General features: G+C 40.5%; 1 pseudogene; it reads left to right on the plus strand.

Moving 5' to 3' along the window:
- The first annotated feature begins 3,808 nt into the window (after positions 1-3,808).
- On the plus strand, positions 3,809-27,379 carry LOC121169213 (annotated as a pseudogene).
- Positions 27,380-27,946: the final 567 nt, after the last annotated feature.

The raw sequence follows: 27,946 nt of genomic DNA on the forward strand, positions 1-27,946 counted from the left end.
GCATGTGAAACATTTTGCAAGCTGCAAAGTGCTGCACTACTGTTATGGTTATTTTCACAAATAATTTCCATTTCAACAGGTTCATTTACCTTTTCTGCTGAATGTGTGTGATTTACTATATTATTAACTTAGAGATGAGATCTCAGTACTCCATATGTCGCATTAATTAGTGGTGACAATTTTAAGTGACCTGTTCTTTGGGCATTGTGAGCACAGCTTTATAATACATAGCTCCCAATAGTATCTGAAATGGAAACAGTAACTCGGACAGATACTCAAATAGGAGATATTTAAGAAAATAAACTCCATAGATTTAACTCTACTCTTTATGAATTTGCTGAGGACTTCATTCTTTAGATGAATAGCTGCAAGGAGATTAAATTTCATATAATGTAAAAGTGCATGTTGCATCATTAAGCTAAATAAAACAATATTTATACAGTATTGCAAAATCATATCAATAGATTGGGACCTTACCAAGACCCTAAGTGCTTAGGGAAAAAATACATATGTATATATATGGAGAGATAGATATTTAGACGGTAGCTTTTTTGGTTTTTGCTTTTTTAAAGATCTTTTTAATTGGAAAGGTAGGTTTACAGAGACAAAGAAACAGAAAAGATCTTCTGTCTGCTGTGTCATCCCCAAGTGGCTGCAATGGCTGGAGCTGAGCAGATCGAAGCCAGAAGCCTCCTCAGGGTCTCCCACTCAGGTGCAGGGTCTCCCACTCAGGTGCAGGGTCTCAAGGCTTTGGGCCGTACTTTGCATTGCTTTCCCAGGCCACAGGATGGGAAGTGGAACAGTTGGGACATGAACGGGCACCCATATGGGATCCCAGTGTGTGCAAGGCGAGCAATTAGCCACTGAGTCATTGCACTGTGCCCTTCATAGCTGTTTGGTAGAAAAATCAGTTTTATTTTATAGTTGATACAATTAAAAAGAAAGCAATGTCACATAATTAGAAAGCAGTTGAATTCATGCTGAAACTGCTCCTGAAAGTCACAGTTAAGATCCCCAGTGTAGGGGCCCGGCGCGGTGGCATAAGTGGTTAAGGTCCTCGCCTTGCACGCCCGGGATCCCATATGGGTGCCGGTTCTAATCCCGGCAGCCCCGCTTCCCTTCCAGCTCCCTGCCTGTGGCCTGGGAAAGCAGTCTAGGATGGCCCAAGGCTTTGGGACCCTGCACCCGCTTGGGAGACCCGGAAGAGGCTCCTGGCTTCGGATTGGTGCAGCATCAGCTGTTGCGCTCACTTGGGGAGTGAATCAGTGGACGGAAGATCTTCCTCTCTGTCTCTCCTCTGTATATCTGCCTTTCCAATTAAAAAAAAAAATAATACTAAAAATAAATCTTAAAAAAAAAAGATCCCCAGTGTATTAGAAAAGGTTACAAAAATTATAATTCCTGATGGGTAAAGTCAGAATGAATTTTTAAAAAGATGGTGATTTTACACAGAACAGAGCTGAAAACCAACTTGCCTGAATAGCAGAAAAATATAGAGTGTAACAGTAAACAAGTAGATCTTATCTGCATTCTACTCTTCATTTTCCTTTTTTTTTTTTTTAAAGATTTATTCATTTATTGGAAAGGCAGAGATACAGAGAGGAGGAGTGATGGGAATATCTTCTGTTCGATGGTTCATTCCTCAAGCAGCTGCCACTGCCAGAGCTGAGTCAATCTGAAGCCAGGAGCCCGGAGCCTCTTTGGAGTCTCCCACGCGGGTGCAGGGTCCCAAGGCTTTGGGCCATCCTGGACTGATTTCCCAGGCCACAGGCAGGGAGCTGGATGGGAGGTGGGGCCACTGGGATTAGAACCAGTATGCATAAGGGATTCAGGCATGTTCAAGGTGAGGACTTTAGCCACTAGGCTATTGTGCCGGGCCCAATTTTACTTTTCAAAGTGTTTGTAACTATTCTTGGGAGGCAATCAGGGTGAATGAGTATATTTTGAACAAACAGGCAAAAAATCTCACCATGCTTAAACATTACACTTAACTTAAAATGTATTATTCCAATAACACTAAGAAATTAGGTAAAATAAGTATCATGTTTCTACAAAAGGAATAGTAAGATGAAATGATTCAACATATACAGTAGCAACAAATCCCCAGCTATTAATGAAAAGGAACCATCTTTGAACTAGAGAATAGCTATATGGCAGGAACCCCAAACCTGTTGGGATATAGACAGAATTCCCAAATAGAAACTGATTCACATATTAAAAGGAACAAGTTCTACAAAAGCAAGGGGGAAAAGGTCTGAATGCTGTAAGGCAAACACAGTAGTTAAAGAAATCATTTTTCTTCTGCTTTCTGCCTATGTTATTATCAAACCAACCTGACTGCATTTCCTGATCAGATGTTCCGGTTCCATTGCGGTGGGCCATGATCTTATACCTCCAATTTACTAGACCTATATGTTGGCACTTCTGCTACTCTAGGCTTATATGCCAGTCTATTGCCACCTGGCCTAGGCCTCTCACCTACAAGAGGTGTCTCATAACTATGTCACAATCAGGTCTTCAGTTGACCAGCTGTCATGGAAACTTTAAAGGTACAGTTCAACCATTAACTGCCACAAGGCAAAGTCAAATACAAACTGAGACCAAGGCCACATACTACAAACATCCCCCCTCAAGACTTCCCAAAAGAACCACATGAAAGGCAAAGAAGCCAGATAGGTAAGAATGGTAGAGGTCAAATGTGGAAATCATAGCCAAGTGCCCTTTTTACATATCCTTGAATTTCTCCTAAATTGTGAAGCTCCTAAAAGGTAGGGATTCTGCTAAACTGTTGGACACGTCAGCATTAGGGACTGCGCAGGTGACCATCAAGTGATTGTTTGCTATCTTAAACAAACAAATTTATCTTCATCTTCTGAGTGAGGTAGGGATGGGTAATGCTGAGGCTTTGAGGCACAGACACATCACTCAAAAACGGAGCTGGCTCTGCTTGGCAAAAAATACAAGCAGATTAAAAAGATCTATAGAAGCAGAAAGGATAAGCATTGAGGGGAAACAGGACTAGGGAATTTAACATGGAGAACTTTAATTGAAGACACAGGCAAAAATATTTTTGCTACATTTTGAAGCCTATTTCTACCTCTTACTTTTGCTATACTTTCTGGCTACGTGTGCATAAACCAACACAGAGACCTTCTCCACTTCAGGCCCATCCAAACAGTGAGGATTAAATAGGCTAATACCTGTATAGCTGTTTAGATTAGCACCTAGTACATACTAAGTGTTATGTAGGTGTCTGTTCAATAAATCATTCCGGACCTCACAATTGTTAGGATCTTCATAAATTCTAGAAAGAGAGAAAGAGAATCTGGTTCTGCTCTCTGTCCTTCAGGATCGTGCCTAATGTCCTGGAATCTTGTGCATGATTGACTGACTGGCGTGGGAGCTCTCGTGAGATTTGCTTCAGTTTTAACTCCATTTGCTTATTTTCTGTTTCACTAGTGCACTCAAATGGATGATCTTCAGCAGAAACCAGCCTCTCTAAAAACCGTACCAATTGGGAATGAGATAATGCGAAAACCCCGTGTCTATTTTTCTTGAATACTGGCCCAAATTGCTCCAGAGAAATGATGCTCCCGACTCTCCAAATCATTGGTCGTTTTTGAAACAGGGCGCCAGGGGCCTGGAGCCAATGCCAATGAGGAAGTCATCGGGCACCCTAGAAACGCTCCTCCCTTTTGGGGGGACAGGGTTGCGGGGCAGGCTCCCACGCATGCTCCATGCCTGCGGGCCCATTGGAGGGGCCGCCGGGCGCGTGCGCAGGACCTAATGGGTACCGGGACGCGGAAGCACTGGCCCTGCCGAAGCTCCCGCTTCGGAAGCGTGGGAGGCGGAAGAGAAATCAGGTTGTAGATTTTGGTCTTGGCCCCAGTAGCTACCCCCGGGCCATTATAATCCGAGAGGAAAAGGAGGCACCCGGGGCTGAGGCGCCCGAGGGGCGAATCCCTCCCCCGCACCTGTCCTCGAGGCTGGAGGGGGGCAGGGACGGAGGAAGCATCTATCCCACGACTGAGAAGCCCCAGGGACCGGGTCCCTGAGCATGGAGAACTGCACCAGGTCCCTGAGCATGGGGATCTGGTGCTCCCGAGGACTCCTGGCCGGGCCCTGCCCGGCTGTCAGGTCCTCGGCGCTAGCGTTGCCTGGGCTGCCGCGGCGTGTGTAAACCAAACCGGACGCCGCCTGAAGTCCTCACACAGCGGGGGAAAAAACAGCATGCATTCTGCCACTGCCTAGTTTCTTCCCTGCTCGTCTTCTCCCTCTGCCTTCCTCCCTTTCTGCCCCACTTTTCGTGCTTCTTTCCCGCTCCTGCACTCAAGCCGCTGTCCACCTTTCCTCTTTTTCTTTTCCCTTTTGCCCTCCGCCTCTCATCCTCCCTGCCTTCTTACTTGTTCATCCCTCCTTTCTCCTGCCTTTGTCGTATCCCTCCCTCCATCCTGTCTTCTTTCACTTCTCCACGGTCTTCCCTCATTGCCCGTCACCTTCCACCCAATCTCCATCCCACGCAACAACCCTCTTTTCCTCCTAAGCATCTTCGCTCCCTCCTCCTCCTCTTCCTCTTTTACTTTCTCCGCCCCTAGCCCCCGCCCCCAAGCCTCCGCCCCTTAGCCCCCGCCCCCAGCTGCCAGTCCCTAGCAGCGCAGTCCTGCAGTGAGTCTTGGGAGTCCAAAGCTAAGCACCAGGAGCTGAGCTGTAACCCGCTGTGCCTGCCTACAAGTCTCCGACATGGCCCAGGAGAAAATGGAGCTGGACTTTGAGCCTGACACATCTGATGGGGGCACCCTGAGGCGATCCAACAGTGCTCCCCTGATCCATGGGCTCAGGTGAGCAGGATTGGGGAAGATGGAGTAGGCTTTAGGGCTCCTTGACCCGGTTCAGGCAGTTTTCCTTCCCGAAACTGCGAGTTCCAATTCATGGGTGCTCTCCAAACTGAGGCGGTGGGAACTTATTTGCTTGTCAGAGACTTGGACCCCAAGGTGGAATGAAAGTTGAGCCCGAAACTCCGGGCAGTATGAGGGAAATGGGGTCCCTTCCACGTGGGGCAGTGGCCCAGCCTGAAAGGAGCTGCAGAAACCTGGCTCTCCTGACAGACTGCTGGCCTTGGCTGATTTACACCAGGGAATGTCATTCTGAAGCCCCTGGAACTAGACTTGCAACTTGACACCTGTCTCTAAGAGCTGCTATTTCTAAGCTTAGTGTAGGGAACCTGGCATTAGCAGAGGTTTACTTTAATAAATCACAGTTTATCTAATCACTGTAATTAAATGCTGTGTTCACATCAAATTAAGTGATTTGGATTTGTCCTAATGTATTCAGGTTCTAAAACTGCCTGAAATGCATTTCAGTAAACAGAAAAAAGAACGGTGGTCCATAGTTTGTCAGTGGAAGTACGCATTTCAGCAAACAATGGAAAGGACTATGGACCCTTGCATTTAGGCGACAGGGGTTTATGTTCTTGTGTGAACAAGTTACCAGAGGTTTTCTTTTTAAGGCAGAATCATGTCAGAAAGGTTAGTTTGGCTCACCTTCTGAATCTATCACGTTTTGCTGTGAGAGGTAGTTCATTTTAGGTAGGGAACCAATTGATGAGACTGTAGAAATGGCATGAATCCAGAAAGGTGGATGGGATTGGAATTAACCAAAAACAATAATCAAGCAAGTGAAAGCAAAAAGCTAATCGCTGTCTATTAAGCTGATTATAGTTTCTGGATTTTGGAGACAAAAACATTTTTATTTTACTGTTTCTCCTTTTATTAACTACAGTTTTAAACTGAGGTAACGATGGGGTGAATTTTTAGCTTCATGATGCTGCTCTTGGAATAACATTTTTTAAAAAATGTACCTTAGGAATGAACTTATCTGTTGTTTTCTTTATGTTGTTGTTGTTGCCTTTTTAAAGTCTGGTAAGCCAGCAATTGCTAGGAACTTGGGTGATCCTGTTGACCTGCATTTAGGCTGTTGTAGAAAAAAAATCGTTTTTGTGAATCACAATTTAAGTAATTGCTTGAAAGGTAGCATGATGTGACAAAGAAGGGGTGAGGAAACGAGGCCTGATCCCAATTTTCACTAACTAGTTATGATCACGAATGAGTCATTTAACCTTTCTGAGTCTCTGTTTTCTCATTTAAAAATTAGTAGAGCTGAATGCAGTGATCTCAGTGGTTCCTTGAAGGCCAATCCAGTTCAGCCTTGAAAATCCTTCTCAAAGTCTTACCATGGGCTTGATTCCCTAGTAGACACCGCAGGGATATTATCCAAAGGTGAATAAAGCACCTGAGTACCAAGGCCTTGAAGACACATCCACTTTTGTTTTGTTTAATGAAAGATAAACCAGGTGCCACAAGAAGCATCCCATTTCTCCGTGTGTTCTCTGGGTTCAGATGAGGAGATGGCTGCATTTGATCTGTGGAATGGAAGATTTGTGCCATCCCTTCAGGGAGGACATGGCATTTGAGATGGGTTAGGAGAGCAAGGATTTGGACATATGGTCTAGGAGGGAGGACATTTGAAGATATGAGCAAAACCTCAGGTTTGTTTGTTCAGTTGAGTTACAGGGAGTCAAAGGTAGAACTCATGTTTAGAATGGGTAGAAGATGTGCTGATTACATCTCCTGTTAGAGAACATGGCCCTCCGGCCCTTTTCAGGTCACAGTAAACACAGAAACGGTAATATTCATAGGTCCTTTGAAGTAAACAAACGAAGCTGCTCATATCTGGTGGTAGATAACTGGTTTGAGGGCATAGCTCTGGCCAGAAGCAGCTGGGAGCAACCAGTCTGATGCCCTGCCTCGCACATCCCTGAGCTGCCCCCCAACTATTGTGGAGTTCAGGGTCCTGACAGAGTGTCATCCGCAGCAACCAGCTGGTCACCTCTGCAGACACCTGACGGTGAGGCATTTCTTCTCGGTTGGACATGAGAGCCGCCGTAGGGTTCCTTGTGGACTACAGAATTGGTGTGAATATGTGTAGACAATACCTTCAATTAGAAGACATTAATCATTTCATTTTTAATTTTCAGTGACCTTTCACAGGTTTTTGAACCTTATACTTTTAGAGGTCGGAGAAATAGTACGGCATTTATGAACTACCACAGCTTGTTGGTAAGTATCTGAGTAAGTATTGGAAGGGATTTCGATGGGGGAAATACATCCTGAGGCAATTATTTGGGAAGATTATGTGCTATACACATTTGTCTAAAAGAGATTGATTTTTACTGCCTTGTTTACTGCTAAGACCATTCAGCTTTTCACACACAAAGGGGACCTTAACAATTTTTTCTTTGCTGTGGGACTTGATATTTTAAACAAAAGTTCACTGTTGAAACTGTTCTCATCATGGTTGTGAGGTAGGTTAGGATTCGCTTTTACCACTAGCTGGGAACAATGGTCTTTATATGTCCCAGGATGTGAGAAGCACTTCATCCAGTAGCACAGTGTTGTTGGACGGCGCTGGTTTTCAAAACTCAAGACTCCTTCAGAGTGCTTGTATTTATATGTTCAAAAGAGTTGCTGACTGTGGCTGCTGTCTGCAGCCTAAGCTGTCGGGGATTGCCTCATGGAGCCGATACATCACGAGAAATGATGGTAGGGTTTTTATGAAGTGCTGATTTCACTTGTGGAGCTCACTTATCCAACAGTCTCAGTTCTCTGGAAGACATCGGAAATGGAAGCAAAGAGCCGAACTACATTTCCATTGTCTGTGCACAAAGGTTTATCTGTTTATTTACAAGGGAAGTCTCTCTGGCCTCACAATCATCTAAAAGTTACAATCACAATAATAATCCTCCAACTCAGTGATGCGTGAGAATTAGCAAATCGGAAGAGGTATGTCTAGGTTAAAGATATCCTAATAGCTGCTTGCAAAGGAGCAGAGCAAAGCACTGGAAAAAGGTGTTTTTTTTTTTTTTTTTTTTTTTTTTAATTTGTGGTTTGGTATAAAGTGGCTCTTTTCCTCACATCTCCTCTCAACTCACACATCTTCTATGGGGATGTGTAAAGAGCCTTATGGTACCCCCCTGAGAGTGTTGTTGGTACAGAACCATGCAATAATGTGTCTAAGGATCCCTGGGTCCTTAACCTCTTTTTAATGTCTAGGAGTACTCACAGTTGTATGGTATCTGGCATGTTCCCGAGTGCTTTCCCGCTTTTGATTCTTACAGCAACCCCTCTGAAGTAGACAAGGCGAAAGTTATTTTTCTCAATTAAAAGTAGCAGCAGCTAAAACTCAGACACTGTAAGTGACTTGCTCAGAATGTTGCAATTAGTAAGTGGCAGAACTGGGATTAGAATAGAACACTTCCAGTGCCATTCTGTTTGCTATAATCTGTTTAAGAAAGTGAAAAATGTAACACATTTAAGCAAGATTTCCAGCTGAGGTGCCTAAAAATACTTAAAAGGGGAACCGTTAGCTATCTGGAGGTTTCATTCTCTTCACCTCCTTCCCTAAGGATACTGGAAAATATCACTACTTATTTTTGCTACGTGTATGAAAGATGTTTATAAGTGTTAGGCAACTGTGCACTGTGATAACAGTAGCATGGCAAACAAGGGGGGGGGGGATGCATTTACCTCTCTGTACTTCACTTATCTCTTTTGCAAGATGTAAAGATTCCGGTCAGTACTGGTCTAGGCTCATCTCTCACTACTCCCTGACAAACATGCATTGCCCTGCACTAAAATATTGACTTTTCCAAAGGGATGTGGTAATTCACTGTACCTTGTTGATCTTTGTGCTGGCTTTTACCCCATTCCCTGTTCCTTTCCAGTCCTTCCAAACTCAGCAAAATCTTGTGTCACGTTTAGATCGACCTACACAACTGTCTGCGTAATACCGACACTACATATCTTATACCATAGTACACTCTATAAACGTTAATGTGCTTATCAAGTGTTTCATAGTAATGTAGAGGGTGTAAGTTGTTAGCAGATGGATGGGCACAAGTGGGAGCTTCATGGTATGCCAATTGATTAGATAGAAGGAGAGGGAGAACAAGGACTCCGAGACTGCGATTGTGTTTCTTGTTGCTTGTAACCTTGAGAAGCCCTGTGGGGGGGGAGGGGGTTCGTATAACCTTTGATGAGCTCAGGAGTCTAATGGTTTAGTAGTTTAAAAGGGAAGAGGGTGAAATCTTTGGAGCATGCTGGATTCAGGTTGCCACTGACCCCATGCTTTTGTCCAAAACAGTATTGTACATTTTTTATTAGACTTGGCCAGCTTCCAGTGTAGTCACTCTTCACTTTGAGTGGGTGATCCTTCCTACTGCACAAAGCTACACATCTATCTTGTATAAACATCAGCTTTCTTCTATAAGTGTCTTCACCTCCACATGTTTCTCCCTAATGCTTTGTGCCCCTTCTGATGCCTGTACTTCACTGTGAACTCTCTTGTCTAGTGTCTTTCTTCCTCAGTGTCTCTTTTCCTCACATTTCCCAGCTCGTACATCCTGTATGACAAGAACATGCTGTTTTGTTTTTCCTAGGGATCCCCTTTCCCTCTTGAAACTTTCAAACTTTGGCAAAACTGCCTCTAACCCCTTGTCCCCTAATTACTTGTGAGTTTGTAATCTGGCTACTATTCTTGCAAAAAACACCAGTGCCCAATTAATTGTCAATGTCAGGGTCTCATTTCCTATCCCACTTGTTTTGCTTTGCTTAATCTTTAATGAGCACCTGCTTTATGTTATTGCCCTCCCCACCAGGCAGTATGTCACTATCTTCTTCCTGCAAGTAGATGCAGTTTGGCTGCTTTTCACCCCTCTTTCTGGTCTACTTTTCAGTTTTTTTCTAAAATTGATAAATTGTGTATTAAGTAGGTGATTTCTCTGTTGTTGATTTCTTCATTCTAACTAGCACCCACCTTGCTCTCTATGACGTTATCCTGAAAGACTTTCTACCTTGCCTGACAGGTCAACATTTTTTTCAAATGGGGTTTTTAAACAATTTGTAACTTTGAACATGGAGGGGGGAGGAGAATGCCTTGAAAAAATATTTACCTATGGTAAAGTTTTTTGCTCTGCAATTCCTAGGAGAAAAAAACAACGAAAATGTGTGGGTAATGATGAAGGAAATCTTTCTTTTTTTTTGTTAAGATTTATTTATTTTTATTGGAAAGTCAGATATACAGAGAGGAGGGGAGACAGAGAGGAAGATCTTCCATCCGATGATTCACTCCCCAAGTGAGCGCAACAGCCTGAGCTGTGCCTATCCGAAGCCAGGATCCAAGAACTTCTTCCAGGTCTCCCACATGGGTGCAGGGTCCCAAAGCTTTGGGCCGTCCTCGACTGCTTTCCCAGGCCACAAGCAGGGCGCTGGAAGGGAAGTGGAGCTGCCGGGATTAGAACCAGTGCCCATATGGGATTCTGGCGTGTTCAAGGCAAGGACTTTAGCCACTAGGCCATGCCACTGGGTCCCCGATGAAGGAAATCTTAAAAGCATATTTTAGTAAATAACATTATAAAAGTTTTCTCTTGAATTAGCTGTTGCCTAAAAATCAAGTCACTCATTACCATGTTCTATTGCTCACTGCATTAACATTAAAAAAAATAAAGCGTTAGTAGTTTAGGGACTCCTAAAGGGTTATTTTTTTTTAGCTAACTTAATTGTATAGAATTACCAGTTCAATTCTAATTTGGGGGAGAATGGATAATAGTTCTTTACATTATGGGTATTAGAATCCTATCATATATTGATATGTATTGTATCTTACATTTCATATCAGATTGTCATAACTTTGAGTGAACATAATTGGTGCCTAAAACATTTCTAAATGAAAATGGTAATCAGATATTTTTTGCATTTTTACATTGATTTTTCTCTAGTAAGATTTGTGATAATAGCATTAGTGATCAAATATCAGAGCTGATTTAGAGCATGTAAACACAATCTCCTTATTGCAGTTTTGATGTGTGTTTGGTCAACATTAATCACATACACACACAAACATATTGAGCTTATTAGCCTGTCTTCCTCTGTTGGTATACTGCTTATTTTTAAAAAATGCTGTTTTTTTTTTCTTTCCTTTTCTAACTTTAGATAAGTGGGGTAATGTATATTTCTAAGACCCAGAGTCTTTTTTTCCTAACAGTACCCAGCTCTGCATTCATTTGGGGAAAGTACTAGGGTCAGGGCCGGTCTGGGGACAGGTGGTGCTTTGAGGTTGGGCACCTGGGTACTTTCTGAATACTACATGTACTGCTTTTCGGGCATTGATGTTAGGGACTTAGCTAAATTTCGAAGAAGACTGAAAAATTATCTAGAAAAAGGTTGTGCACCAGCATTGACAGCAGACTGCCTGCTTTGTGATTCAGAAAATAGTAAATGTTTACTTTTTCTTTCCAGTTGCTGTCATCCTCACCTAATCGTATTCATAATAGCAGACTGCATCAAATCAAAAGGGTAATTTTACTTACTAGTTCAGATCTGATTTTTTTATATATATTTTTATTTTGAAGGTTTAGACAATAAAATATAGGTTGCAGCTGTAGTAAGAGACAGATTAAAAGTCTTCTGTGTATACGGATGAAATGTAGATCTGGCATGGGTGACCATCTTAGTATGTTAGTTCTGCTCAACTGTGGCTTGTGTCAGGTGAGGTAGAAAACCTTTTCAATGTCATTTGAAATAGAGAACTATGTGGATGAAAATTATGTTTTTAGCACATGCATTTATCTTTTCAGGAGGAAGGCATGGGCATGATGAACAGAGAAACTGAACATGAAAGGTTAGTGCTTCACAGAAGGCAGCCCTAGCCTAATATATGTCTTGTTTGTAAATACTGATGGTCTGTCATTTCGTTTGTTTCAGGGAAGTGCAAGCAGCGATGCAGATAAGCCAGTCATGGGATGAGAGCTTGAGCCTGGTAAAGTTTGCCCATGTCTGCTCATTTGAGAAACCTTTATGGGGGGGGGGGTGGGGGGGGTGAGTGGTAAATGGGGGGGGGGGGGGTGTCGGAGGGGGGGAGGTGGGGGGGGGGGCTGGGGTGAGGGGAGGGAAGTGGGGGGGGTGAGTGGGAGGGGGTGAAGAGAGTAGGTGGTAGTGATTGGTTGTGAGTGGGGAGTGGGGGGGGGGATAGGGGGTGTTGTAGTGGAGTGGGGTGTTGAGATGGGAGGGGGTGGTGTGATTTATGGGTTGAGATTGGGATGAGGTGTTGAATTGTGGAAAGTGTTTGTAGATTAAGGGAAAGGGGGGGGGGGGGAAATAGTTATTGAATTTAGGTGGTTTTAGGTGTTGAAGAAAGAGTATTGTTGGGTATAGAGATTATATTTGGATTTTATTATCTTCCATTGTTTATGATCCATGACTTGATGGGGGAAAAAAAAATCAATGAAAATCCATGACAGTAATTTGAAAATAAAGATACCTAAGCCATGCCAAGGATGTTGTTTGTGCCATTTTGAAAAGAACCTTTTGAAAACTGGGACCCATAAATCAGTATGGTTAAAATAATAATTAAAAAAGTAAGTTAGAAAACTAGGAGCACTCTAACTACTTTAACATTAAATATGCTTTTTCACAGCAATGCTTTTCACCATCCTTACAAATGTTTGTGAGTAGCAGTGGGATGCCACCAAGTCCCATTCCAAGACGATTCTCCAGGTAAGTGAACTTGAGGTTTAAATATGTTTAAGGACCACTCAGTACAGTTGACTCACAGATTGACTTTTTCCCCAATATTTCTTTATGGAAAATGTTCAGACATACAGCAAAACTGAAAGAATTTGACAGTGTACAATATACCCGCTGCCTGTATTCTACCATTAAGATTTCATCAGATTCTTATTTTTTTATATTAGCACTGATCGATTTTCAGATGGAACATATACCCACACAGGATAATATACTCATTTTAAGGTTAAGTAAACAAACCTGTAACACCAGGGTCTAGCCTATGGAACAGCAGTTAAGTCTGGTCATGCCTTAACATCCCGTACATCCCACATTCAAGTCTCAGCTACAATTCCATTCCATCTTTCTGTTAATAAACAGTCTGGGAAGTAGCTCAGATACTTGTGTCCTTGCCACCCACGTGAGATACCAAGACTGAGTTCTGGGTATCTAATTTGGCATGGCACAGCCTTGGCTGTTGCAGGCATTTGGGGAATGAGCCATGTGGAAGAGCACTCTCTTTTTGTTTTTCCAATAAAATTAAAATAGCGTTTGAAAGAAGGGAAGAGTGTTTACCAGTCAAAATTCAAGTAACTTTGTAATAATGTATTTTTTCCTTTAAAATATTGTGGGCTTTTACAAGAACACCTGGTGTGATGGCTTATCTTGGAGCAAGCAAGTCTCAATGCTATCTCTCTTTCCTGTCTCCCCTCCGGTTGTGGTTGTAAACCTCTGAAGATAGCCCCCTAACCCCAAGGCTATCTCCTCCTCTCTCCCTTTGTTCAGGTTGGCTATGTTGTTCTTCCTTTTTGAATTTCTTTAAGTTTAATTCACACAGAAAAACCAACCCTAGAGACTGCTAGGTTCCTCCAAGATAGTGGTTAACAAAAGCTTGCCTGTCTTGGCCTTTTTTTTTTTTTTAAGATTTATTTATTTTTATTACAAAGTCAGATATACAGAGAGGAGGAGAGACAGAGAGGAAGATCTTCCATCTGATGATTCACTCCCCAAGTGAGCGCAACGGCCGGTGATCTGAAGCCAGGAACCAGGAACCTCCTCCAGGTCGCCCACACGGGCACAGGGGCATCCATATGGGATTCTGGTGTGTTCTGGAGGACTTTAGCCTCTAGGCCATGGCACCGGGCCCCTGTCTTGGCCTTTGTAACAGGAGCTTTGACACTGGGCCTTTTGGTTTAAAAATCTGTATGTTCTTAGATGTGGTGCATCATCCTAAAAGCGTGAATGATGGCCACAGTGTAGTTTAATAAAATCATTTCTTTGTGAAAAAATATATTGTGGGGCCCGGCGCGGTGGCGCAGTGGTTAAGGTCCTCGCCTTGCACGCCCGGGTTCCCATATGGGCGCCGGTTCTAATCCTGGCAGCCCCCCTTCCCTTCCAGCTCCCTGCCTGTGGCCTGGGAAAGCAGTTGAGGATGGCCCAAAGCTTTGGGACCCTGCACCCGTGTGGGAGACCCGGAAGAGGCTCCTGGCTTCGGACCGGCATGGCATCGGCCGTTGTGCTCACTTGGGGAGTGAATCATCGGATGGAAGATCTTCCTCTCTGTCTCTCCTCTCTGTATATCCGCCTTTCCAATAAAATAATAATAATAATAATAAATCTTTTAAAAAATATATTGTGGGCATTTTATCGTAAGGATGATTTCCAAAAATTAAATGCTGTGTTATTCCAGGTTGTCACATACTAGATAAGTCCTGTTGCTATTTTAGTTGTTTTGAACACAAGCATTTTCCTATTTCTCCCTGTATGCTTGTCACTTTGATTCATTTATTTAGTGGATCAACCTGCTGTTTATCCTGCATCTTGGAAGCACTTCACCTTATCCTGTTTGTTTATTCATCCAAGCAGGCGGAGCCAGAGTCCAGTTAAGTGCATCAGGCCCAGTGTTCTTGGTCCTCTGAAGAGAAAAGGTATGCAGCAGTACACTGTCACTGCCAATACCATCTTATATCCTTGAAATTTGCCAAGAGCCTAAATCTTCAATGTGCTCACCACACACACACACACACACACACACACACACACACACACACACACACGCAATATAACTAGGTAAGGTGAGAAATGCGTTAAGAAATTTCATTACAGTAATCATTTATAGTATCAAGTCATCACATTGTACATCTTACACTTGAGAGTTACACCACAGTAAAGCTGGAAAGAGAAAAGAAATGATAGGTATCACACTTTTGGTAATAAGCCGAGCAAGAAAGTAGAATTCTGGGGCCATCCTTGTGGCATAGCTGGTAAAGCTGACAGGCTGTGCCTGTGATGCATACCATCGTCTCATATGGTACTGCATCATGTCCTGGCTACTACTTCCAGTCAGGGTCCTTGTTGATAGCCTCGGAAAGAGCAGAGGAAAGCAGGCTGAGTGTTTGAGCTCTTGGCATCCTCATCCCAGATAAAGACCCTAGAGCCTTACTTCAACCTAGCCCAACCCTGGCTGTTGCCTCCTTCTGGGGAGGTGAGACAGCAGCTGAAAGATCAGTCTCTCCTCTCCCCACCGTTTAACTCTGAATTTCAAAGTAAACAAATAATAGAAATCCTGTCTGAAAATCATGACATGGCCTTCCTTTTTATTTTTCTAAAGAAATGTGAAGTATTTTTTTCCAATGCATTATTTACTAATTCTAACCTTTATAAATTTATTTGATAGCATCTATATTTTTCTTACATTTTGTAGTGGAATAGTATTCATATTATCAATGTAAACTCCAAATATATTGCGTCCCAGTGATCTGATACTGTGTTGTAGTTATATATACTAATATCTTCAGAAATATATCTGTAAACATGTGGTATGCTCAAGTGCAAGGGTACACTTACTCTGTCACAAATCGCACTCTGCAAATTTTAAAATGCCTTATATTCTGGTCTGTAACATTTTTTGGTATAATGAGGAGTGTTCTTTTCATTTCCTTATTTTGAACCACAGAGCACTAAACATAGGCCTCAGTCACTGTTAGGCTGATTCTTCTCACAATCATTTGATGACATCTGTTTTTATTTTTTCCAATAAGAAAAGAAACTTAGCACAGGTTTAGTGATTATTTCTGTGGATGTGATCACATGGTAGTGACTGTCGGGTATCATTTAGAATGAAGAATTTTGACAATAACTTTTAGAAAATAGTTCAATAAGTAGCATCTGTGTGCAAATCACCTTTAGGGCCAATAAAAAAAAAAACTGTCTTCATATCAAATACTTGTGTTTTGGTCCATACTTTCCAGTCATAGATCATACCAAAATGGAAACAGTGGTGTATTTCAGGCAATCTAAATTAAAGTTGATATGCTCTGGAAAATGGATCCTAACATAGTGACTCTATCTATTTGCTGAATGAATTTTATTTTACAAGCTATTTTTTCAATCTTGCAAGGAGTTACAATCCTAGGAGAGTTCTCAGAAGCTATTAAATAAAAATAACTTTTATAAATACAGCTATTGTCAAAAATTGATTGCAGAAGTTGATGGATTCAGTATGATTGCTGAGTTTCATAGCTATTCCAAAATTTACCAGCAGATGGAGAGATTCCTTACTAAAAAGGGCCAAATTGTTTGGCCTGTGGAGTTGAAAATCCAGCAACAGCTCTTAAAATCTGTGTGTTAAAGCATGGAAAAAGCAAATACAAATCATAGCTTTTCTTGAGCTTCAGAAGTTTTCAGGAGAGCTGCAAAGGAAACAATCTAAGTTAAGTGGTTATATGAAAAAATTAACATTGAATTTGGTCTTGTTTTTTTACATTGTAAAAATCTTTTCTGGATTTAAGTTCAGAGTCACTGATTTCATACTGTAGAACCATATAGATAGGTTTATGAATTAAATTTTATTTAACATTCCATTTTAAACCTCATGTAGTAAACTTCAAAAACAAGAAATGTGCATTTTTTTTAGTAAAATCATAGCTTTTACATAAAAAGAATTAAAATCTTAAGTAACTGCAGAAAACTAGTAAGCATTATTGCTGTCGGTGTAGTTTTTGTATTACCATTTCTGAGAAAATCTATAGATTGGGGTAGCCAGTATAATACCAATTTTATGAATTGAACAATGATTACTTTCAAATACAATGTTACTTTCAATTTTATGTTTAAATCTTTATTTTCACTGAGTAGTATAAATTACCTTTTATATAGATACTGTTTATCATGCTGTATATTTTTCAGATTTGCTTGATATTGTCTCAGGAAATGTTCACATCCTAAAATACATAAAATCAGTAGTCTTTGTTAACCAACTAGTGCAAAGTAGTAGTCGGTGTGAGCCTCAGCAGTTTAGGAATACTTTAGTTGTAATATGGTTGGCCTTGATCCACTTTGTCTGATAGAATCAACTTTCTCTTCTGCTAAAGAGCATGTAACTCCATACCTAGATGCCTCATATGCAATATCAAATGAATAGTGTGGTTTTTGTTTTTGTTTTTGTTTTTGTTTTAGGCCTATAGATGTTCTGGTTGAGGTTACATGGAAACATAGTTCTTCCATGTTAAAGCACATGGGAAAATAGCTTTTAAGTAATGGCTTAAAAGAGTATTCTGAGCTCTGGTTAAACAAAAATCACTCCATTTTAGCATCAAGCCTGTATTTATAAAATTGTTATATATTACCGTCATCTTCTTCTGCTCTAGGTGAAATGGAGACAGAGAGCCAGCCCAAGAGACTCTTCCAAGGCACTACCCATGTGCTACCTTCGGATGCTACGAAATTTTCTGATCTCAGTTCATGGTAAAAATGAAATAAAATCAAAAGAGCCATATAAAAACTATATTGGGGTAACTTAAAAGATGAGCATCTTTTTAGTCATATTCTAGAAAGAGGAAATCTCACTAAAAGTACAGTTTGGAGGGAGAAGTTTTAAAGTCATAGGTACTTTATTGGGAAATATGTGTGTCTGTTTTGGCACTTTAACTTCCTGCTCCTAGCTTCCGAGAGATCAGCCTCTCTCACCAGACCGAGCAGTGTAACAGGGTCAGTAGCTGGATGGTGTGAGAAAAAGTCTGGATTGGGTTGTTGTGGTAATGTACATTAAAGCTTTTCTGCCTGTAGTTTTTTTTTTTTTTAAGATTTATTCAATTTTTACTGGAAGTCGGAGGCAGATTTACAGAGAAAAGGAGAGACAGCAAGAAAGATCTGTTTTCTGCTGGTTCACTTCCCAAATGGCTGCAAAAGCCAAAGCTGAGCTAGGAAAATTCCTCCGACCTAGGAAAATTCTTCAAAAGCTAAGAAACTTCTCTGGGTCACTCATGTGGGTGCAGGGTCCCAAGACTTTGGGCCATCCTCTGCTGCTCTCCCAGGCCATAAGCAGGGAGCTGGAAGGGAAGTGGAGCAGCCAGGACATGAACATATGAGATTCTGGCACTTACAGGCAGAGGATTAGCCAGTTAAGCCATCACATCAGCCCCTCTGGCTGCATTTTATAGCATTTAGACTTGGCAGTGAAAATAAGCATTCGTTTTTTTTTTTTTTTTTTTTTTTAATGTCAGAGAGGAGGAGAGAGAGAGGAAGATCTTCCTTCTACTGATCACTTCCCAAGCGGCCACAATGGCAAGAACTGAGCCAATCCAAAGCCAGGAGCCCAGAGCCTCTTCGGGGTTTCCCACATGGGGTGCAGGGTCCCAAGGCTTTGGGCTGTCCTCCACTGCTTTCTAAGGCCACAAGCAGGGAGCCAGAAGGGAAATGGAGCAGCCAGTATATGAACTGGCACCCATATGGGATCCTGTTACGTGCAAGGAGAGGACTTTTTTTTTCAGTCTTGCTTGTCCTAGTTTAGATCTGTAACTTGAGGGCTTTCAGTGCTTTTGTGAGAAAGTTCATTTATGCCTGAGGTTGAGCTTTGCATGCTGATGTATATTGAAAGGAAGGGGAAAGGATAGTGGCAGCAACTAGGTAATATTTCGAAATCTTTGAATAGGTTCCAAGCCACTCACTGAGTACCTATGTTCTAGACACAATTGTGAAGTGCCTTTCAGAACTTTTTTGTTCATTGAGTTTTATGACTTGAAGATCTTTTACAAACGGCCATGTGCAGTCATTTCAAAAGCACATTAGTGCCTTTTAAATGGAAGAGGTTTGTAAACCACTTACAAGGTATAAGGGTTAACGATTCCTTCTTCCTGAATCACTTACTCGTTATTTTGTGTAGTAGCCCATGCTTCTATTTGACCAAGAAATCAGATTCTCCTTTATTAGATTTGTTGAACAGCGCTGTTTAATCTTGGAACAAATGCCTTTTAGATTGTTGTAGATATGTTCAGTCCCGCCCCCCTCACCATCTCTCTTCCCTGTCATCTCAGTCTTTCCTTAGCAGCACAGTGTGCTAAGTTTTATCTTTTGAGGTATACAGATGATTGCAAAGAGAAAACTTTAGAAACTTGTCATGAAGACTAGTGGGTGAAAATATGCTTAGTGAAAACTGCCTTTGAGTTCTATGGTCTAGTGTGTTTTAATATAGGCACATGACTGGAAATAAATTTGCTTACCCGTTACTAACCAAGTGACCAAGTGAAGTAAAAGATACAACAGCACTTTGCCACGCTAAAAACATCCGGGTGATATGATGTTTTGGGTTGACTATGTAGGTTGCCATTAAAGAAGTTCACACAAAAAAAGTAGGGGAGGGAAGGGAAGGGAGAAGTATTTACCTGAGTGCCTCTCCCTTCCGGGTGGTGATTTCTCTGAGCAGCAAAACACTAAGTGGATGATGGTGACTACCATAAGACTTCTCTCTTGCCACTAGTCCCACACTGGGAGGGGATGTGTGATTAGCTATGAGAGCCCTGGGAACACCATCATTGGCAGCGAAGGAAACTTTGAGTCTGTAAACAAAAAAGGCTGTTGGTGTACATAGTGATTTGCTTTATTCACGAGCCACTCATGGAGTGCTGTGGAGCTGGTGTGTGGTCCCAGTAATCTTGAAAGAGGACTGTTACTCAGAATTTACAAGACTTTCAAAGACAGTTCAGCAATTCATTAAATTTTCAAATAATGTTTTGACTCAGATTGTAGCATCTGTTCCTAGGAGGTTATTGGAGTTTAACATTGCAGTGAAATTTTTGGGATATCTTATATGCTAATGATGCTGACATTTATATCTCCAATTAAGATATTTTAAATACAAATTTTTCCTTTTTGTAGAAAATAGATCCTGCTCTTGCTGAATTTTTTTCTTCTGTCTCTTAAATGTAGTTCCATTGATCAGAATCAAACATCAGAGTTGTATTCTTAGAAATGGGGACAGAGACAAGAACCAGCTGCATTCTGGTTTCTGTTGCCAAGGATAACAATCTACTTGGTAATGCAGCTAAGGAAGCAGCTTGTATACTACCTTTTGGAAGTCAGAAAAAGGATCCCTTCATTAGAAAATGTTGTCTCATCATTTAAATCTTTATAATTTGTTGCCTCCCGATCCCACAAAGAAAATGTGAGGCCTACAACCTGTAAATTGAATTTTATATATTCGATAATATCTAAAGTTTGACATCTTGAAGTATGAATCAAGTTTTAGAACAGACCCATTTGAAGTTTGTGTCCAGTTAGGCATACTTTTTATTTCATCTTAAAAACAAAACAAAACAAAAAACCCTGAAAATTCTGAAACCTTTGCCAACCACATCTGGTAAACATTGTTAGCCACAAGAAAGGAATTATAACATTCTGTGTTTATTCTTTATGAACATTGAAAATGTGAGCATAACTCAGAAACACACCTTTGCATGGTGCTTTGATTCAGTTTGCATGTTGTGAACTCTTTACGACTGTGTGTATCTGCAGCATGCTATAGAGCAGGACTTTACGGCTGCTGGCTGTGCAGTGAAGCTCTGTGCTAATCTCTTTCTCTTGCATCAAAGGAAAAAGTCTCCCATGAATTCTCATGCCCAGTGCATCAGTGATTTAAAAAAAAGTTATTCATATTCTTTTTGTTTGAAAGGAAGATAGAAATAGAGTTCTCCCATTGCCGGTTCACTCTGTAAGTGTCTCAGCTCTGAAACTGGTCCAAGGTGAAGCCAGGGTCCAGGAACTCAGTCCATGTCTCTCATGTAGATGGCAAGGACCCAAGTAGTTGAGCAATCACCTGTTGTCTCCCACGATGCTCATTAGCAGAAAGCTGGAGTCAGGAGCCAGAGATGGAACTCAAAACCATGAACTCCAATAGGGGAAACAGGTATCCCAAAGCATCCTGGATCTTGTTCCAAACACCCACTTTAATGATGGTTCTTAACTTCTTTTGTTAACATTTACTTCAGTGTTGTTACATTATTTCTAATGTCATATGCGCCATGGCCAAAAAAAGAAAAAAATCATAAATATATGACTGGTATAAAAATTGTTTTCATCATGATTTATTTAATAAATTAACAGGAATACATCTATTTACTTTAGAAATGTTTATGTAAATGATTTAGAAATCTGTGCTCATACTTGTATATTCCTGCCTCCAACCTAGCTTTCAAAATGATCATATTTAAATATGTGATCTGAGAGGCCAGCACCATGCTGTAGTGGGCTAAGCCTCTGCCTGTGGCGCCAACATCCCATATGGGCACCTGTTTGTGTCCCAGCTGCTTCACTTCTGTTCCAGCTCCCTGCTTATGTCCTGGGAAAGCAGTAGAGGATGGCTCAAGTCCTTGGGCCCCTGCACCCATGTGGGAGACCTGGAAGGGGCTCGTGGCTTCTGGCTTCAGTACAGCTCGCCTCTGGTCGCTGCATCCATTCGAAGAGTGGACCAATGGATGGAAGATGTCTCTCTCTGTCTCTTCTTCTCTCTGTAACTGTCTTTCAAATAAAAACGAATCAAATCTTTAAAAAATAAATATGTGATCTGAAAAACTCAACGGTTATGTGGAAAGATGATGCTGGGCCTTCCTAAGGTATAATAGTAAATAGCAGAGGTCATACCATGCAGATCAATTTAACCCCCAACAGGGGTCGGGAGGTCTGCACCCGCATCTCCTGGACCTAATGGCACTGTGATTAATTTCTAGTACATTGACCTGCCTACTATGAGTAATCGAATTCAGCTTTTTTTGACCAAGTTGCTCGTGCACATGGGATGATAACCTAAGTCAAACTGACCATGCTAATTTTACTGTTACCTTTTCATTGGACATTTTTTTTTTTTGCTTCTGGATAGAAAGCTCCATTTTAACAGTCAATATATACTTTCATTTATGTGCATCAAATATAGCCACAGTGTATATATGTTCAGTGGCTGGAATAAATTGGTTCACTTTTGACTCAGGTACTCTGATACCCAACGTGAGCTTTCTAGATCCTTTGCTTTCCTACTGTTGTCTGGCTTTTGATCAGCAGTGTATGAAAGGTTCCTTCACCCCTCCATCAGCGTTTGTGCTACAAAAGGAGGAAGACAGATCATAGTCTTCCTTTTCATAGTTCTTGGAGAAGGTTTAGCAGTGGATTCTATAAAGATTACTCTTATGCCCATAGCTGCCTATGGATTTGAAACTCCTTTCCTAAATCTGCCTTTCTACAGCTGTAGCGACAGCTTGGGATTTATGACCTGTATTCTACCTACATGCTCATGTGCAGTTGTGGCAGACTAATTAGAACAGAGCTAGAATTTGAGTTTAGTGAAAATATCTGAATCTAAATTGCCATGAAGACGAAGTGCAAATACACCATTTTTGTTAGTGACAAAACTATATACATTTATATTGAATAATGGAGAAGAAATTCTAAAGTGAGATGTTCAGACTTATTTACTTTTTCCTAGTTTCTCAGTAACTTCTCCATTAGCTTATTTCTCTTCAGGTAACCAACAGTTTTAGAAGACAAATTTCACTGCATGAGTCATGTGTGGTTGTGCTTTGAATAAATACAAGATTCACCCACGCAAGCAGTCTTTACTGCAAGCAGAATCTTTTAACCCAGGGCTCACTGTAAGTCTGTTGGTTGGAATAAGGAATTCTTTATTTATATTCAGATTATCTGCTTGGTGGCCAAATTTTAATCTAAGCCTGTCTTTTCCTGCCAAGTAGCATAGAGTGTGTCCTTCGGCTGCCTGGCCAATATGTGCTTCAGGAAAGTAAATTCATTTTAATATTAGTCTAGGCAAAAAACTGCAGGAGGAAAATTCACATATGTTCCAAAGGCAAATAGAAAGGTCTTTTGATTTTCTGATGTCTTGAATTATCTGTGCTGCAACTTTCTTTCAGTAGTTTGAATAATTCATATTTTAGAACCGTTTTGCCGTTGGGTTAAAAAATATTAGAGCCAGCTAAATTTTCCAAGCTTCTTACTTAAAAGCAGTATTATTAATGATGCATTTGACAGCAGTGAGCACAGAGTAGGAGCAGTGTGGAATATACTGTTTCTATTTTTTATTTTTACTTTTCCGAAGCCTGTTTGTAGTCTGTCTCCACCTAAAAACGGTCTACAGGCAATAGAAAGAAACTGCATTTCCAAGAAAAGTCGGTTAGAGAAGCATTGGATGGGGAGACTTGATTTCATTTAGGATGCTGTAAGGCCCCAGGAACCTCCAAATGTACCATAGGTTACTTAATGCTTGACATGTACTAATTTGGAAATTCACAGAAGTGATATTGAAGTGTCACAACATTTGAACTCAGCATGTGAGATCAGGATGAGGTTTCATCAAAAAAGCTAGTGATGAAACTTAAACTCATGCCTGTATTTCCTGGTTCATAATTCCTGTTCCAATTTTCTGTCTTCTTCCTTTTTGGAAAATAAAAAGTGTGCGTAAATTGCAAAATTGCCTTGGCACCACTCCAGCTTTGTCTTTGTTGTCTGTCCTGAAGCCACATTAGCCTGCCTTTGGTTGCTAAAGCCATCTTTGCTCCCTCTCAAACTTTTCCGAATTAATAGCTGATCATCATTTAGATTCGAGTAAATATCACCCCAGGGGAGCCTTGCCTTGTTCCTCCAAATGAGTTCAGGTTACCCATGTTGTAGATTCTCATAGCTTCCTTATAGCTCTTCTTTGTTTTTTACATCGCAAATTGTAACTGTATGTTTATTTGCATGATTATTTAAATGCCTGACTACTGCGCTATGGTGTAAAATCAATGAGGAAGAGATCTTGTGTGTATTGCACACCACTGTATTTCCAGTAACTTGATTACTTCTTGTACTTTGCAGGCTCTCAGTTAAGTATTAGAATAAGTGCATTCAGGGCAAATATAGAGCCATGAAGTTTATTTTTTGGGTTGATGGGACTCAAAGCCAGAAAGGGAACTTAGTGCCAAGTTGTGAAGGCTCTCAGCTCCCTGCCGAAGTGTTGAGCTAGATTTATGAGGCAGATTAGACTGCCTGCTTGGAGCAGTGAGCCCCTGGGTTGGAAGAGAACAGTGTCCCTGGACTGGATTACAGAGGTTGTTCATGCCTGGACCAAGAGCTTTAGTGGACGGATAGGAGCAGATAGAAGCCAGTTGTGTGAATCGATAGTCTATGAATATAGAACAAGATACAGCATATAAGAGGAATATGGAACATTTGTTATAGAAGTTTGGACTGGAGAGTAACTAAGGAAATCAAAGAAAGGGGGAATTATGAAGATAATAGGAAGACATTGCCTCTGAAGGGAAGTCATTTATAAAAATGTGAAGAATATAAAAGGCTTCATTGGAGGGGGAAATCAGAACAGAATGGGTTTGAGTTGAAGGCCTCTTTGGAAAGGGGAAGTAGTCTGCTCTAGGGCAGCTGAAAGACTGTTTCAGGGTAGAAGGACTGTGCCTGATAGAACATTTCAGGTGGCCCAAGAGTGGTCAATAAGTGGTCCTTCCTCTTCTTCCAAGCCTGATGGGAAGGTAGAAGAGAAATTCAGGATAGAAATCTCTTGAGCTGACGGTAAGGGAACAACACCCTCGGGAAGATCATGGTGTAGCAAGTGGAACACTTACTGTGCATTGGGCAGTCTGGTGGCTGTGAGTGGGCACTCACATGATATAGCACCTTGGAAATCTTATTTTGAATCTCTGTGACGTTACGATTGTGCAAGAATCTACATATAGTACATTGTGTGGTTTGTTGTTGTTGCGTTGAAGCTTTTCATTTAAAATGTTTTACCAATGTGTGAGCTCTTGAAATGGTGTCATTGCATGTTATGTTTACCCTGATGGATGCATTTGCTTATAATTGTTTTTGCTTTGTCCTCAGTTCTGATATGTTGGATGCCAGTAGTAGCAGCAGTGGCTTGTCCTCAGGCTCACAGGCTACAGGCAGCGCTTCCGCAGAGTCTTCAGTAGCATGCTCCAATCCATACTCTTCGTTCACCTTGATGGATGATCTCTCACCCAAGTGACTTAACAATTTTTGATTCCGTATTTTACCTGCTGTTTCCTACACAAGACATTGAGTGAGGAACACAGGGAACTTTGATCCATACTGTGGATTAAAGTTTCACATTTCCACCATTCTGGTGTTACTATGTTTTGGCATCTCTAAAGTTCCATTTTGCAAATGTAGTGATCTTACTAATACCTGTGTTTTAACTGATCTCACTTTGGATATGATAACTAAATCTCAGATGCTCATTTTTGATTGTTTAGAGGATATGTTTTTCTTAGTGCCTTGCCTATTTTCAAGTGTAAACTTTTGAAGAAGGCACTGATGTGTATTCTCTGCCATGGTTTTCTTCCCCAGCAGTGATATGACAAAGTTGATCAGAAATTCTCTTGCTTGAGAGATTTTTTTTGTTCTATGTTGACCACATAGTTTCCGGTCTGTTTGTTTCACAGTAAAACATAAATTGCTTTGATTATGTAAGTTTTTTTCCCCATACATCAGCTTCAAGTACATTATTTTGTTTCCCTTTCCTGTTTGAGCTGCTTACTTGCCATTTCTCACTGAGGTGAAAAAGCACGTAGTTGCTTTCATTACTACCTTTGTTGCTTACTTGTGTTGGAATGTATGAGGTGAGGATTGATTTTATGTTGAGAATGCAAATGGATTTATAGGATGCTTGTTTGTCATCCCATCTTTTCATGACTTTGCCACCCCAGTTGTTATTTCTCCCCACAAATCTGTTGCACTAAGGAATATATATAATATTGTTGGTATTTCTAGGTGGTGTTATCAAGGAGAAGAAATCCCTGCCTTGACCAGATGTGTGGAGCATCTACAAATGAATGAATAATGTTATTTACATACAAATCACTGTACAAAAGCATCCTCGGAGCTGTCTGGGTATCGGGTGGTATAGTGAGGCCTTAGGTGCCTTGGGGTACGTGGTTGTGCCATCCAGGCTGTATATCCTGAAGTAGGGTAGAAAAGGGGATCTTTGTGGGTGTGTGATTGCTACATACTGCTTCAGCTGCTGTTTTTTCTGATTTATTTTTGTCAGTTGGATTTGTTTCTTTTATCGTGCTTGTTGGTGTTTTGGTTATCATGTTGCCACCAGATGGGAAGCCAGTTCTCATTATTACCACGTTTTAGTAAGGGCAGTTTAATATTTGCAAACATGCTTTTAGGAGCTAAAAATGTCATTGTTGCTCTATTCTGTTTTTAAGAAACTGTTGACTGGTAAACAGTATACATGCTAATAAGTATAAGGTGTGCCATACATTTTTCAAATTTTAAAAGAAAGTTCTGATTGAGCTATTTAAGAAAGCTCAGCGTACTCTGTTGTCATTCGTTATTTATTGCACTGTAGAAAGTGTCTGTTGTGATAGACTTCTTAATGTTCACCTATCGTAGGTGGATTGTCTCTGTTTAATGTGCACATTAATCCATTTTTAAGTGAATGTAAGAAAATGAAAACTACTGCATTTGTGTCTTTGAAGGCAAAGACCCTTGGATTTTAAAGGAAAATGGTGTGCTTTGAAGGCACTCACACACTCTGGCTGGAAGGGAAAGCCGTTCTCTTTCAGTTATTACAGAGCATCACGTGGCTCACAGTAATTCTGTCACAGCATCAGACATGGTCTTTATTTTCACTTGTTATCATAGCCATAACAGCCATTAGTAGCTTTAATCCTCATATTGCTTTCACCTGGGAAGTTTCTGCAAGTCTTCAAGCCTAACACATCTATTATGAAGATTGTCTCTTATTATGCCAGTTTAAAGAAAAATTTCCTCCATACTATTTAGTGTATCTATTCTGTTTGTCAGAGAGCCATTTTAAGATATGTCTCCCCTGTAATGATGATAGATGGTTTTTGTCTTTCAGGAAATTTATCCACCTTCACTCTGAACTCTTCTTTGCCTTAAAGGGACACTTTTGGGCTCTAACATGGGGCTATTAAGAAATTACCTTATTCATGTGATAAATTTACAGTTTTAAATTAATTCACTGTGGGGAGAAGACTATGGAAGAGATTAAAAATTTTCTGATGATATGAGAACTAGACTAGATTATTCACTTTATTGTTTAAACAAAGGTCTTTTTGAGTTTTTATTGTTCAAATAGACTGGATAGGTAATTTTATGCAGGGATTGTTTTGAAATAAACAAAAGAGGGAAATGGTAACCCACAGATTAGCTTTATTGATAGCACTGCTTTATTTTTATATAAAATCTAATATTTGAAGTGATCATTGCTATACAGTCAGATTCTTTCTTCTATTCTAATATTATATATTTCAGGCTTCTATTTGAAAAGCATAAGAGATGATACTTTAAGAGAATCCTAAATATACTTTTTTGCTTCACTGACTTATATAATCATTGTATTTCATAACTGCTTTTGGGATAATAGTTTTGTGAAATGCTGGCCTTGTGTATATCTTAGTATGCAAATTTAATAAAGTATGTAAGCATTTATCAAATTTAGTAGTGTTTTTTTCAGTCTTACTTCTTTTGTTCTTACTAATATTTTTTTCTGGTTTTGTACCCTAATAGTTAATTTATGTGCTAATTGCAGGTCAATTTCTGAGTCAAAGGTTATCAGAACCACAGAAGAATTCATAGCTATATTGACATTTGGGCACCCCCCTCCAAAAAAAAAAGTAATCTCTCCACATTGTATGTCAGCATTTAAAGAATTTTCATAGAATCTGACCATTTAGAAGGTTCTTGGCAGACTCATATATATTCCTTGTTTCACTTCATTTTATCTTCTATTTTTTATATATTTATATGCCTCCATAAGTTGTTTTAGAACAAGATTAGAAGTCATATGGAAAAAAATAAGTCTTTTGTGCACAACCCAAGATAAAATATTAAATTTTATTTTCAGGTTTTTAAAAGTTATATATTTGAGAGATCTTTTTCTTTCTTCTTTTTAATTTAATTTTTATTAATCGTACTTGATTAGGGTGCAAAGGGTCAAAGGTTACAGGATAAAAGTGGGTAATACCATTGTTTCCACACTAATATTATAATTTTTTCCCCCT

This window comes from Ochotona curzoniae, unplaced genomic scaffold (assembly GCF_017591425.1).
Source record: "Ochotona curzoniae isolate NIBS_2020 unplaced genomic scaffold, NIBS_Ocur_1.0 scaffold_1852, whole genome shotgun sequence".
In the NCBI taxonomy this organism is placed as follows: Eukaryota; Metazoa; Chordata; class Mammalia; order Lagomorpha; family Ochotonidae; genus Ochotona; species Ochotona curzoniae.